Source organism: Nyctereutes procyonoides, unplaced genomic scaffold (assembly GCF_905146905.1).
Source record: "Nyctereutes procyonoides isolate TBG_1078 unplaced genomic scaffold, NYPRO_anot_genome, whole genome shotgun sequence".
NCBI lineage: Eukaryota > Metazoa > Chordata > Mammalia > Carnivora > Canidae > Nyctereutes > Nyctereutes procyonoides.
In genome coordinates this window covers 37,256,421-37,271,496 of record NW_026575052.1, presented here as the reverse complement: position 1 = coordinate 37,271,496, position 15,076 = coordinate 37,256,421, and positions in this window count along the sequence as shown.

Genomic DNA, 15,076 nt, shown 5'->3' with positions numbered 1-15,076 from the left:
AGGTAGAACTTCTGTTCTTGACTGATTTCTGTAATTCCTATAATTTGTATCACTTCCTAAAACCCCATGTCTCCATAGGAACTCCCCAAGACCAAAATATTTCCACCAATCGCAGAACCCCGCATCCCTGTGCTTTCCTTTTGGAGCCTGCAAGGTGCTTTTCCCCTCGTATGGTGAGGGGGAGGGAACTTTCTTGACATTGGCCTGTATTACTCAGGATGTAGTTCAAGATCCAGGGGATGGACCTCCTGGTAAGATTCACTTAGCAATCATAGAAAATCAGGCTGAGCACTTGGTGTAGAATCAGGAAAATTAGGAGATGAATGGACCATTGTGAATATGAAACATAGCCTGCTTTTCAAAGTGCGAAGGAAGAAAAGAAAGATACAGGCAATTATCGCCCTGTAAACATCAGTTCCAGCTGTAATAATTGTGTGCGTGCGTGCGTGTGTGTGTGTGTGGTTAAGTAGCAGGAAGGTGATGATATCAGGAACAATAAGTGGCTTAGGCTTCAAAGAAACAAATCATGCCAGCACAATAGCTTTTTTTTTTTTGACAGAGTTATGAATAGATGAAGGGGAAATGCAAGAGATGTAATATATCTTATGTTGGTAAAGATTTGATATGTCTCAGGAAATTTTATTTGCAAAATTAGCTACAAGATCACAAGGAAAGGTAACTGATAAATTGCAGAGTATCTGGTTGTAGGAAGGTACAGAGATGGCTGTCGGGGATGGCCTTATTTAACGCTTTAATCATTAATTTGGAAGAGGTAGTGAATCTTTCTGTGTGTTCATCAAAATTGCAGGCTACACTAAATCAGAACATGGTGTGAACACTGATCTGCCAGAGACGACACAAAGGGGTCCCCAAAGAAGGAAAATTGGACTGAAGCAAGAGCCAACTGAGAAAAGCCATGTGTTTAGGTCTGTTGTGATATACTTGTAGCGCGTAGAATGAGAACCTCGTAGCAAAGTGGAATTGCACAGATGTGGAGGAGAAGATGGACAATAGAAGGAATCTGTTCAACACACACTCGTGGTGACCCGCATTTGCTGGGGGGCCACTGAGTGTCAGTTCTGCATGTGGATTTTGCACTCTGTGAGCAGGTACTTGATGGAGGCTCAGGATATTAATAATCCAGGGATAGGAGAGGAACTTAAAATCTTGCATAATCTAACCACTACTCACCAAGTATAGTCTGACCTAGATTTGACTCCCTTGTCTTCTAGGATTTATAGATTTATCATTTATAATTCTATAGATTTACATATTATCTGTGGGTCAGTGGTCCACTTTGAGTTAAGTTTTGTAATAGATATGAAATATGGGTCAAGGTAAAATTGTTTTTGCACAGGGACATCCAGCATTGTTTCTCGAAAAGACTATCATTTCCTCTTGATAGTATCATTTCCTCTTGTACCTTTGTACAAAATCAGTTCTTACCTATGTGTGAGTCTGCTTCTGGAATCTTTCTTCTGTTGCACTCATCTATGTGTCTATCCGTTTGCCAATGACTCACTGTCTTAATTACCATAGCTTTCTAGTAATTCTTGAAATTCTAGTAATTCTTGAAATTGCCAGTCCTGCAACCTTGTTCTTCTTTATCCAAATTGTTTTGGTTATTCTTGGTGCTTTCTTCTTTCACATAAATATCATAAACAACTTAACAATATCAATAAAACATCCTCCTGGTATTTTCACTGGGATTTCTTTGATTCCCTTGACCAACATGGGGAGAATTGACATATTAGCTATACTGAGTCAATCCATGAACACAGTATATCTCTCCATTTATTTAGATTTCTTTGATTTCTCTCATCAGTAGTTTTTTAAAGATATGGATCCTGAGGATCCCTAGGTGGCTCAGCAGTTGGGCGCCTGCCTTCAGCCCAGGGCATGATCCTGGAGTCCCAGGATCAAGTCCCACATCAGGCTCCGTGTATGGAGCCTGCTTCTTCCTCTGCCTGTGTCTCTGCCTCTCTCTCTCTCTCTCTCTCTGTGTGTCTCTCATGAATAAACAAATAAAATATTTAAAAACAGAAAAAGATATTTAAAAACAGAAAAAGATATGGATCCTGCACTTGGAACTAATTGTAAATGATATTGTTGTTTTTTAATTTCATATTCTAATTTGTATTATTTATGTATAAAAATGCAATTGTTTTTGCATATTAACCATGGATCTTGTGGCCTTGCTGAAATGACCTCTTGGTTCTAGGACCTCTTTGTAGATTCTTTGGAATTTCATAATAGGCAATTTTATCATCTGTGACAGAATTTTATCTCTTCTTTTTCAATCTGTATGCCTTTATTTCTTATTACCTTATGGCCCTGACTGGGACTTCTAGAAAAATGTTAAATGAGAGTGGTAAGAGAAGAAATTCCTGCATGTTCCCCACCATAGGAGGAAAGCAATCAGTCTCCATATATGATGTTAGCTGTAGGCTCCCAGTAAATGCCTTTTATCTTAAGAGAGTTCCCCTTTATTCCTAGATTCCTGGGAGGTCTTAATCATGGATGGATGGATGTTGGATCTGGCCAAGAAAATTCTGCATTCATTTTGAGAATCAAATTATGATTTTTTTTGTTTTATATACTCTGTCATCTCTTGGAGAAGCTAAAAGTGAAAATGGGAATTTATCCTGTACCACAGTTCTTAATTTTATATAAATCTAAGTTTTTGTCAGATAGCATATTCCTTTGCCTGAAGACCTTTTAAAAACATTTCCTGCGGGGCACATATGATGAAAATAAATATAATGTTTTTATTTCTCTGGTAAATTCTTTATTCTTCCTTCATTTTTAGAAGATATTTTTTTCCAGGGGTAAAATTCTGAATTTGACAGTTTCTTTTTTTTTTTTGGTGCTATTGTCCTTTCACTGTCTTTTGGATTGTATAACTTCTGACAAGAAATCTATTGTAATTCTTATCTTTGTCTATCTCTATGATATTTTTTTTCTCTAGTTGCCTTTAAGATTTTTTCCCCCACCTCCCCTGGTTTTGAGCACCTTGAATATGATGCTGGTAGAGAGCCTGTGTAGGTGTTTAGGATTTCTTTTGCTTAGTCTTCTTGGATTTTCTTAAATTTGTGATTTGATACTTGTCATTAATTTCGGAAAACTTTCAGCCACTATTTCTTTTCTCTTTTCCTCTCTTCTCTTGCTGGGATTCTAAGTATACCTATGCTAGATCTGTGTTGTTCCCCACCTCTTAGATGCTCTGTTCTATTTGTTTACTTAGCAATAGTTTTACTCTTTGTGTTTTAGGCTTTTTTAATTCATGTTGACATGTCTTCAGGTTCACTGATTCTTCCTTCAGCTGTGTTGAGTCTACTGATGAGGCTCTTGAAGGTGATACTGAAAGCTCTGTTACTATACTTTTTCCACTGAAGCATTTTTATGTGACTTCTGTGTATAGTTTTCATTTCTTTGCTGAAATTACCCATCTTATCCTGCATACTGTCCTCCCATCCTATTAGAGTCTTTAAGATATTAATCATAGTTATATTGAATTCCTTGTCCAAAAGTTCCAACATCTGTGTCCTATCTGAGTTTGGCTCTGTTGTTTGCTTTGTCTCTTTGCAGTGTGCTGTTTTCCGTATTTTTTTTAACCTGCTTCATAACTTCTTGTTGAGAGCTGGACATCTTGTATGGAACAGTAGAGACTGAGAGAAGTAATCTTATGTTAAAAATGGGCCTAATTTTCTTATACTAGTCCTTTACTCTGCAGTTTTAAATGAATCCAATAAGGATGTGAGCTGTGTTTAGGGTTTATTGTTGCTGTGGCTACCCACAGTGCACCACATGCTTCAAATGCCTCTAGTGATGACATGTGTGTAGGACGGGGGCTGGTTCATCATGGGGTTTTTCTCAATGGCTGCCTTACCCTTAGTATTAGGTCATCCATTTTTGCTACACCTCAGAGATAGTCTCTTTCCACACTATTGCAATTATCCCTGCAGAAGCCACTGTCACTTGACATATGTTAGCTTGGTGATTTGACAGGGACTTCTAATGTTCAGATAATATGTCGGACTTGCATAGTCACTGTGCCCCTAAATCTCATGGGTTTTTACTTCTTTCTGAGTCCTTCTGCCTCTTCCTTGAGTTTAGAAGATTCGGTTTTTCTATTTTTTTCTCCAGCTGCAGTGGGTTTTAACCAGTACCAAAGAGTGACCATGTCTGCTGTCCATCTTCCTAAAATATAAAATTTATGTTCCATAGGGGAGGTAGGGGAAGGATTGGGAAGAAGGGGGTCCTCTCTTTCCCACAGCCCTGCCGTGGACTACTGCAAGCATGCACTTCAAAGGATGCTTTCTTAAGACCCTCACCATTATTTTCTTGTGATCACTTGGGGAGGTTAATAGAAAAGTGTACAAGTGGGTAAAAATCTAAAGCCCCTGGCAGTCCTGTTTTCTGTGCATTACTCACCCATATTTAGACTTTGCTTACATATGCTCAGTCTTCACCGGTTTGTTAACTTTAGCTAAGCTCTTCTTACTGGTGTCCAGATGCATGTATCCCAGGTAAGAAAATGTTCTCACCTCTTCTCTGTAAGCACCTGTCATTCCCTACCTCTCTGACAGGGTAAATAGAAGATATGGATTTGCCATTTATCTGTTTGTGTGCATGTATATAGTTGCTGTGTTTGCTGCTGTTACTATTTTTGTAAGAATGAGCATGATACTCTTTCCAGCTTTCTGCATCCCCAGATGGAGCAGAAAGTGTCTGTTTGCTTTTGATGAGACAACTAGAAATCTGCCCTTCTGTCCACCCATGCATCTACCCTTCCTTGTGGCAGTGTTTTTAGGGATTTGGAATTGAAGGTCCTAATGGAAAACTGAAAAATGCACTCCCTCCTATATATTTTTATACCTCCTATATTTATTTGAATTGTTTGATATTTGCTATAGAATCCATTTTGGATATTTTTTCATTATTCTCCTTATCAAGTCAATAAAATCTTCAGAAATTCTCTTGTGTTGAGAGAGCACATGAATTACGTTATTACAAATTTATTTGCCCTTGATAACACTTCACAGAAGCTTTTCTAAACCACATTTCCCATTTCCTATTTCAAAAGTATAAAGCCAACAGGCTATTCCATTATTTCAAAAAATAAAAGAAATCATTCAATTAGTAGTGTGTCAGATGAAAGGGGCACTTTGAATTGTGGCATCATTCTGAACATATGAAAAGCAAAGTCTGCACCTGTCATAACTATGGGATGAGGCATGAATATTCTATACATTTCTGATTAATCAAAATCCATGCAAAAATATCAGTCAGATCAGAAGAGTCAGAATTGATTAAACCACCTTTAGCTTATCTGTATTGTCCTGGTATCACACAGATTAGAATAGAAGCCAATGTGATAGTGGGAGAACAAAAGACTTGTCAACCTGACACTATTTTAAACACAGAAACAAATGGAATCTTGCAAACCAATTCTGATTAACTAAACCTGACTTTACCTTGAAAAACATAATAATATTTTTATGATTTTAATATGGTTATCAGCACATCATTTCTATTCTAAGATATCTAGACACATAATCTTCATGTATTGGGAAATAACATCTTCAATTTGAGAATAACATGGTCTGCAGTATGCCAGCCACATACAGGAAACTACAGGGCAAACTTGTCTCTGGTGTGATTAAAAGCTCACTTGAAAGGACCTCTTTGCATGTGGAACTTTTCTGGGCAAAGGATAGAGAGCTTCTTTGTCTTCAAAGAGCTTCAAAGGATATACAGAAAAAAGCATGTGCAAACTGGAGAATCAGATGTGTGAGGTAAGGAAAGTATTAACATTTTATGCTCAGCTGATGTCTAGTATCTCAGGCCTCTCCTCCTTGGCTTCTTCCCCCAAATAAAATGTGTCCAGATAGAAAGGCCCGGAACAAAGCCCCACCAGATTCCCTCTCATTGCTATTGTGCTGGACAGGCTGAGGACTTTGGAATAGCTGGGTGGCCATGGCTGGTGATGGAGGATGAAGAGGTGGACCTTAATTGTGGGGACAGCCGCTGGGGACAATTTTCCCTGGCTGGCCTAAGAAGACCTTACAGTGGGCAGATGTAGCCATGGGTCTCCTAAGTGCCTAGAATACATTTTGCAAACAACTTATTTATCATGCCTTTTACTGTCATATTACTCACCTGAAGATTAAACCTTATGCTCTCTGAGAAAGCAGGAAAGAAAGTTGAACAGACTCAAGCTTACTCCTTCAGCTTGTCCTCTCCATTCTTCCTCTCTTGAAATTCAACCTTATTGGGTCCCTCAGCCCATTTCTTGGACTCGGCAGCCTCCCTCTAGGGATACACATCAGCATTTCTGATAGAAGCACCTGCTGGTCCTGCCACCCTGGTTGGCAGAGGGTGAGGTGGTGAGCTCTTTCAATAGGGCTGTGTGCCTTTAAAAAAAAAAAAACTCTATCTCTGCCAAAAGCCATAAATGGTTTCAAAAAAGCACTTTTCTCTTTTGTTTTTAAAAAGAAGAAAGCTTTGGAAGGAGGGGGAAAGAACATAAATTTTAAAATCCACAATTTGTTCCATTCAAAACCAATTAGTGATCAGAACAACAATGGGCTTTTTCTGGGCTTCCACAACATAAATACCACAATAGCTCTTCCAAAAACAAGTCAAGTTGAAATATTCTCACCTGACATACCTCTTTTGTTTTTTTGTTGACGCAACCCTCCTCTTTCTTGGTTCACTTTTCTTAAAATCCACAAACTTCATTCATCAGCAAGCAACAGAAAGAAGCATGACTTATAACATTTACAAAGGCAGGGCTGAAGCTTCTCATTTAAAGCTTATTGACCATTCATGGAAACACTCCTCTATTTGACTTGCAGTGAAATTCCACTTTGACAAACCCACTGGAAGACATTTTTTCCCTCTCTTTGTTCATTGAGATGAAACTTACATAACATAAAATTAACCATTTTAAAATGAACAATTCTGTAGCATTTGCTATATTCAATGTTGTGCAAGCACCACCTCTATCTAGTTTCAGAACATTGGAAGAAATTTATTAAAAAAAAAAAGCTAAGACATTTTAGGGGTGCCTGGATGATGCAGTCAGTTAAGTGTTCAACTCTTGGTTTCAGCTCAGGTCACGATCTCAAGGTCATGAGATCAAGCCCTGCATTGTGCTCCATGCACAGAGTGGAGTCTGCTTGAGTGTCTCTCTCTCTCTCTCTCTCTCTTTCTCCCCCTGATTCTCCTCAACATGCATTCATGATCACTCTTTCTCTCCCTCTTAAATAAATAAACAATCTTTTTTAAAAACTAAGACATGTTAGAGTCAAACTTCCCTCAAATTCTCTAAATAAGAGATCCCTTTTTGTAAAGAGCTTCTCTAAATCTAGTCCATCCTAGGCACTCACAACCCTGATATTCTAACCAGATGAAAAGATGTTTTAATAATTTGTTCCTATAACATTAATCAGATCTGCTCCAGTACATATTCTAGACTTTGTGTTGTATTCTAAGGGTAAAAATCCCCTGGCAGTCTATGAATGGGTAGTAATGAGACTTCTACAAATCAAATGATCAATAATTTTTAATGTTAAAACTTTTTTCATGTATTTTTAAAATTGTCTCACATAGAGAAAAGGTAATCCTCTTGCACTATTGGTGGGAATACAAAATGGTGCAGCCTCTCTGGGAAAGAGTGTGGAGTTTCCTCAAAAAGTTGAAAATAGAGCTGCCCTACAATCCAGCAATTGTGCTATTAGGTATTTACCCAAAGGACACAAAAATAATGATTTGAAGGGATACATGATGCTGATGTTTATAGCAGCTTTATCAATCATAGCCAAATTATGGAAGGAGCCCAAATGTCCATTGACGGATGAATGGATAAAGAAGATGTGTGTGTGTGTATTTATGTATTTATGTACACAAACACGCAATGGAATATTTTTATAGCTATAAAAAAAGATTGAAATATTTCCATTTGCAATGATGTAGATGAAGCTGGAGAGTATTATGCTAAGTGAAATAAGTCAGAGAAAGACAAATACCGTATGATCTCACCTGTATGTGGAATTTAAGAAAAAACAAATGAATATGGGGGAAGGGAAGGAAAAATAATATATAAACAGAGAGGGAGGCAAACCATAAGAGACTCAACTCAAGGAAACAAACTGAGAGTTGCTGGAAGGGAGGGGGTGGAGGGATGGGCTAAATGGGTGATAGGGATTAAGGAGGACTCGTGATGTGATGAGCACTGGGTGTTGTATGTAAGTAATGAATCACTAAATCCTACTCCTGAAGCCAATATTATATAGTATGTTAACTAACTGAAATTTAAATAAAAACTTGAAGAAGATTAAAATTGGCTGACTAATTAGGCAGGGATGTTTTAAGGTAAGAAATCTAAATGATGCCAGAAAAACTGGAGGCAGGTGGGGAGAGAGAGAGAGAGAGACAAAGTGGGGGGGCGACAATTTTGACACAAGGAATGGGTTTGAAATTCTGTACCTTATGCCGCTGGAAATAACAATGAAATAGGATGGGCGAATATCAAATGTATGTGCCAGGACTGAGAAAGCGTGGAACTTGAGTGACACCATGAACGTAAAGTAGAATCCAAGTGTTGTGTCTTCTATGGAAAGGTTGCAGTGCTATAGTAAGAAATGCCATTTGTTCAGTGAGTAGAGAGATGTGTTCCAGAGACCACCCGTTCTGTTCCACACAGAAGTTCAATGTTAGTCTGTGTTTCCTATTAGCTGTTGCAGGTGCTGCTGGTGTCCTACCCAGCGTCTTGCTTTGCCTCCTCCCCCCCAACAGGTATCCCCCAGGCTTCCACACACCAGGAGACTAGGGGGGAGGGTGACGCCCACTACAGTTCCCAGGAGTGAGCCTGAATGAATAAGAATCATCCTATTCCCACAGATCAGAGATCATGACCCCTTCCTATGAAGGGCCAGGCTTTGTGACCACACAGTTCCTGTGGCAACCCCTCAAGCCAGTCCAGTGAGAGCATAGCACAAATGACAGATAAATGCATGAGTGTGGCCCAATTCCAAGAAAACTGTGTTTGTGAACATTAAAATTTTAATTTCATATAATGTTCATATCATGAAATATTCTCCTTTTGATTTTTTTCAACCGCATTAAAACCATTCTTTAGCTAGCAGGCTATACAAAAACAGACAATGGGTTGAATCTGGCCCATGGGCTACAGACAGTCTGTCAACACTTGCTCTAGGGACCAGTGTTGTCTAACAGCATTTTGGGAGATAGTGGTAATGTTCTATAAGTTGGCTACATGTGACTTTAAGTACTCAAAATGTGCCTGGTGTGATTGAGGAATCAAATTTTTAATTCTATTTAATTTTAACTAAGTTAGATGTAAACAATCACCTTGGCTAGTATAATAAGGAATCAGCACTGTGACATTTCTGACAGGGTTTAGGCCTCACCCCTCTTCCTTGCCGTTGTGCCTGCATCTATATAAACAGATAAGAAAGCCTAGGTGCTCCCTCCTTTAGAACCAGTGAGAGGTTCAAACTGTGCAAGCAGCTGCCCACACCCAGGAAATCTGCCATTGGCCCCATCTCTGACTACACTAAAAAATCATGCCAGCCCCATTTTCCCTGCTCTCTTGAGTCATCTTAAACCTGCTTGAGAGGCCTGCCCTGGTCTTCTGAGAGATCTGAATTATGTGAATTATCAAACTTTTCATATCCTCCTGGTGTGTATATGGCTTCATCAGCTTTGACATCCAAACCAAATTTGGGGCAAGTGTTCAATTGCCTCTCTGGTTGTCCATACAGTGAATCATCATCATACTGGACAACACAACTCATAGAATACTAGTTTGTTCACTGATAGGTAGGTGACTCTGTCTGGAGTTAGACTGCTGAGAAAACAATGAGAAGTCAGGTAGGGATGTCTGGGAAATTTTAATTTTTTGGAAACAATCTTCTGTCTTTGACTCAATGTAAACATGGAATTCTATAACCCATTTGCTGGGGATTGTTTTACCTACAAGGGGATCCAGCCTTAGAGAATGATCCTGTGTTCGGATAGTGGTCTTTAATGACAAGATTGAACTGCTGGATCAGCCCCTTCCTGAAGGTGCCACTTCCTCTCAATCTTCCGGGGGTGGGATTCCTAAATCAGATGTCTGTCAGTCTGAAATAGTCTAACATATATAATTGATTCTAAGAAGCATACTCCCCCAAGCCCATTTTAAAATCTCTTAGTCTATAGCACAACATAGTTTATTGGTAGAATATTTTTTCTTCTTTGAAATACATAAAATAATGTTGTAACTTAAGACAGTGGAGTCTTAGACCTGACTTTGGGATTTCTTTCTTTCTACTTCTGATTGTTTAATGTTTTATGTAAGATTTTGTTCTAGGATAATCCTTTCTTTAAGGTGGACATACGTCTTCAGTATTATAAAGCTGCATTTTCAGGTTAGCATATCTTTAGAGCATGCGTAGTTGAACCTTAGTACCAGAGTGAGATTTTATTACCTGAAGAACACATTCTCTTTTGTGAACTAAAGGCAATATGCAAAACATCATCCCAGAGTGGAGAGATCATTTGGGAATATCGACCACATTAAAACATATTGCTAACAGGCTAACATACTCTAGCACTATTCAGGCACTGAATGAACTGGCCTTGGATAAAATGAAAAAGAGGGCATCTGCTTAATTGTATGCTTGATGCACTCAATTGTCCCCGACTACTGGTGAGCAATCTTAACCATGAATTACATTTCTGTTGTATTCAATTTTTAACATTCTTTTTGTTTTATTGCAAAAATTCAGCATAATGCAAGCATATTATTATGGGTTTTAAGTCAAGAACCACCAGGCATTACCATTAATTCAAATAGACTGAAATCCAAAATAAACACCCATTTTTAAGAGCCCAAACTCCCAATCACATTGAATTCTTTTATTATAAAAAGGACCTTCTTGCAAGTGTTCCCTCTACTCCACCCCCAAAACTCTCTAGAAATGGGAATAAGAAACTAATGAAAAATAAAGTCCTATTTTGTAACTTCAAAAAGATAAAAATACCTAGAAAAGTATGTGACCTATTTGCAGAGTACTACAAAAGTTTGAGACGTATAAAAGCAGTCTTGAATAAATAGATTAATAAAATGGTTTTCCTGTGGAAAAGTAATGTCAATCTTACACAAAATACTTAATAGATTTATGAAATCCTCATTAACATCCAAGATAAATGGAGAGAAGGGAATGTGATAAAGTAATTTTAAAGATGAAGGGCAAAAATAACCAAGAATATATTGAAAGTAAAGACTAATGAAAGAGAATTTGCCTTATCAGTTAATGCAACTTCAGTAATTAAAGCAGTGTGCTAATGACAAAAGAATTGGCAGACAGATCAATGTAATGGATTTGATAGCCCAGAAATCGACCCCAGTATAGATGCGAACTTAGTATATATTAAAGGTGGCATCACAAATCAGTGAGAAAAGGAATCATTATTGAATAATGGTGCTGGGACAGATGGTTAACTATTTGGAAAAACAAAGCTAAATTACCACTCTGAAATAAATTGCAGTGGGTGACCTTTGACCTATCAAATGCTGGAGGTAAATATAGAATGAGAAGTATTCTTTCAGCATAAGTGAATCAGATGAAATCACAAGGTAAGAATAAATCATAACAGAGAATGAAGCATATGTGCCTATTGGCTCTCTTGTCCCCAGTGCCCATAGACTAGGTAAGAAAGAAGAGTTTGAAAGAATCAAATCCTACATAAAACAAACAAATAATGTAAGTACCATTATCAGAAGTTAATGAAGCTCTGGAAGATAGAAAGTAAAGAAGCTAGACTCCAAAGCAATAAAGGAAAAAGGTCCTCTACAGGTAAGAACTGTCTTTCCCCATAAAGCCCCTAAGCCAGGCATTCTCAAAGGGTGGTTCCTGCAGCAGCACCACAGCATCTCCTGGGAACTTATTAAAAATGCAAATTCCTCAGGTGCCTGGGTGGTTCAGTCAGTTAGGCATATGCCTCAGCTTGGGTCATGATCCCAGGGTCCTTTGATTAAGCCCCCTGTCGGGCTCTCTGCTTGACAAGGAGCTTGCTTCTCCCTCTCCCTCTGACTGCAGCTCCCCCTATTTGTGCTCTCTCTCTCTCTCTCTCTGTCAAATAAATAAATAAAATCTTTTTTAAAAAATGTAAATTCTTAAATCTCAGTGCAGACCTAAAGAATTTGAAATTTGGGGAGCAGGTCCCAACCATCGGGATTTTAATAAGTCCTCCAGATAATTCTGACACACATAGCATTGAAGAACTCATGTCTAGGAAAACTCTATGCTCATGGTCAACTATGTATGCTGAGGGGACAATCAGCAGGATAATTAAATAAAAGTCTGCATTCCTAGCAGCTGGGCCAGTAGAACCCCATCTCTACTACCCGTAATATTTAGGACAACTTTCTGTGTAGGAAAGGTGCCTAATATCAGTGCTGGAGCTGGAGGGAAAAGGGAGGCAGAGATTGAGAATTTCATACCCCCTCAATGCTAGCAGAGAGCAGAGGAAGAGATTTTTCTCCCTAGAATGATTTATATACAACATGGCTCTCTGAAATGGTGGTTCTGCCAAGGGGGGTCTCTAGGAGTTGCCTTGGAGCTGAGGAAACAGGCATGCGCCCCAGACAAGTTACTGCCACCAGGTAGAAACTGAACCTCCCCATCTGAAAGTCAAAATATCCTTCTTGCGGTCTGTCCCCATCTTGCCCGCTGCACTCACCTGTATTTAGAGCCTTGCAATTAGTTGTTTTTTGTAAAGATAGAAGGTACTTTGGCTTTGTAAACCAGTTCTCTGTGACAGCTAGTCAGTTCTGCCAATGGGGCGCAACAGAAGCCATAGAGTATACAGTGGGAGTCGTTTTTCTGGCACATATCCTACGTAGTGTTCTCTGAGCTCCTGGATTTGCACTTTACTTTCTGCATTAAGTTGGGAAGTTCTCAGTCATTATGATTTCAAATGTTTCTTCTGTTCCTTCCTATCTTCTCCTACTATTCCCATTACTCATGCCACACCCTGTTGTCCCACAGTTCCCGGACACTCTGTTTGTTTGTTTTCCCCCAGTCTTTTTCCTCTTTGATTTTCAGTTTGGGCAATTTTTGTTGAGATATCCTAAAGCTCAGAGATTCTTTCTTCTGCTGCGTCCAGTCTCCCATCAAAGACATTCTTCATTTCTGTTAGTGTTTTTGATCTCTGACATTTTTCAGTTCTTTCTTAGAATTTACATCTCTCTGCTCGCATTGCCTGTCTGTTCTTGCGTGCTGTCTACTTTACCCAGCAAAGCCCTGAATATGTTCGTCATCATCGTTTTAAATTCCTGGTGTGATCGTTGCAACATCCCTGCCGTATGTGAGTCTGGCTCCAGTGCTTGCTCTGTCTCTTTAATCTGTGTTTTTCACCTTTCAGTATGCCTTGTACTTTTTTTTCCTGATAGCCAAGCACGATGTCCTGGGTCAAAGAAACTACTGTGAGCAAGCCCTTAGTAACGCGGTGTAACGTGTGGGGATTCGGGGATGTTCTGTAGTCCTACTAGCAGGTCTCAGTGTTTGAGTCAGCCTGTATCTGTACTGTGAGACTCACAGGGGTGCACCCCAGCCCCCCCCCCCTAGGTAGGACACGATGGTGAGAGGAGGCCAAAGTTGGGTATTTCCCTGCCTCCTGGTTATGGCTCTGAAAAAATCCCTGAGCAGGTGAGGCTGTGGATAGATAGGTTCTCCTGTAGACAGATCTTGTGAAGAACAGAATCCTCTGACATTATTCAAAATTGTTCCTTTTTTCCCCTCTTGCTGTGGGAGGCATGTGGGGGGCTTTGCTCTGAAAATGCACCATGAGGGTCTGGTAAAGCTCCCGGAGGGAAAACTCTCACAAGAGTGGGGATCCCCAGTGCTAGGATCCTGCCAGAGTTTTTCCCTCTCAGAGCTGTCCTCAATGAGCCTCCAACAATGTGTCAGTTAGGGTTCCAGTTTTCATAGTGTGCCCCACTTCCAGCAGATGTTGCCCTCCAGTGGATTGTGATTCTCTGAATTTGCCCATGCATCTCTGTGCTTTTGAGGCCTGCCGTTTGCCCCATGACCATCCTTCTCTTACAGATTGAAGAAAAGTTGTTTACATCTCAGTTCCTTCAGCTTTTTACTTGTTGTTAGGGTGGAGGGGCAACTTCCAAGCTCCTTCCGTGCAGAACTGGAAATCAGAAATCTAAAGATGAAATTGGAAAGCATGGGTTCTTAACCTGAGTTTAATTAGTGGATTTAGTAATCCCTTGATTTCTCTTCTAAGATGCACTGGCGATAGCAATAAAGTGGCTTTCATTGGAAACTCTGGCTGGACGACCAAAGTAAGAAAACCAGGACACGGGCAAGTCAACCAGGACCCTCAGAGCTTACTGGAGAGAGATTTATAAGAACCACAGAAGAGGTTGGGGTGAGGAGGCATCTAGCTAAACGGTTCTCATGGAAACCGAGTGTACCGGTTGCATGAGAAATAGCTGAAGGGACCAGGATGAGGGCCTGCTTGATCCTGACAGGTAGCTGCTAATTAGCAATCAAAACCTAATTGAGATTAACAGCTGTTTTTCTAGTACAGTTACTAACAGGGAGGCAGAAATGGTATGAAGATCATCCAAGCTCTACAAGCTGCATTTTTAACATCAGAAACTATGAGAATAGAGCAATATGCCAAGCGAACAGGGAGATGAAAGCGGGCCATGAACACAGAGTGGAGCTGACCGGCCAGAGAAGGCGGGATCCATAGGACCAATTAGGATGTCTACAGGGGTGCTGGAGGCAGATTAAAGGGGCAGGAGGCAAACAACAATGGAGTGTCTATTCATTGGCTGGCGTGGCCGAGGGACTGCCTGGCTCTCCCGGAGAGAAGGGCACACGGGCGGGCGCAGCTCTCTTCGCTATCAGCCCGGCCTCCAGTTAGGCTGGAAATTCTTTCAAGCGCACCACCTGAGCACCATCCCGACTAGTCCTGCTTGTAGGAATATCTATTGTGTGGAGGCCCCGGGCTCCCCAAGGGGATGAACCTGCTGACATTTCTG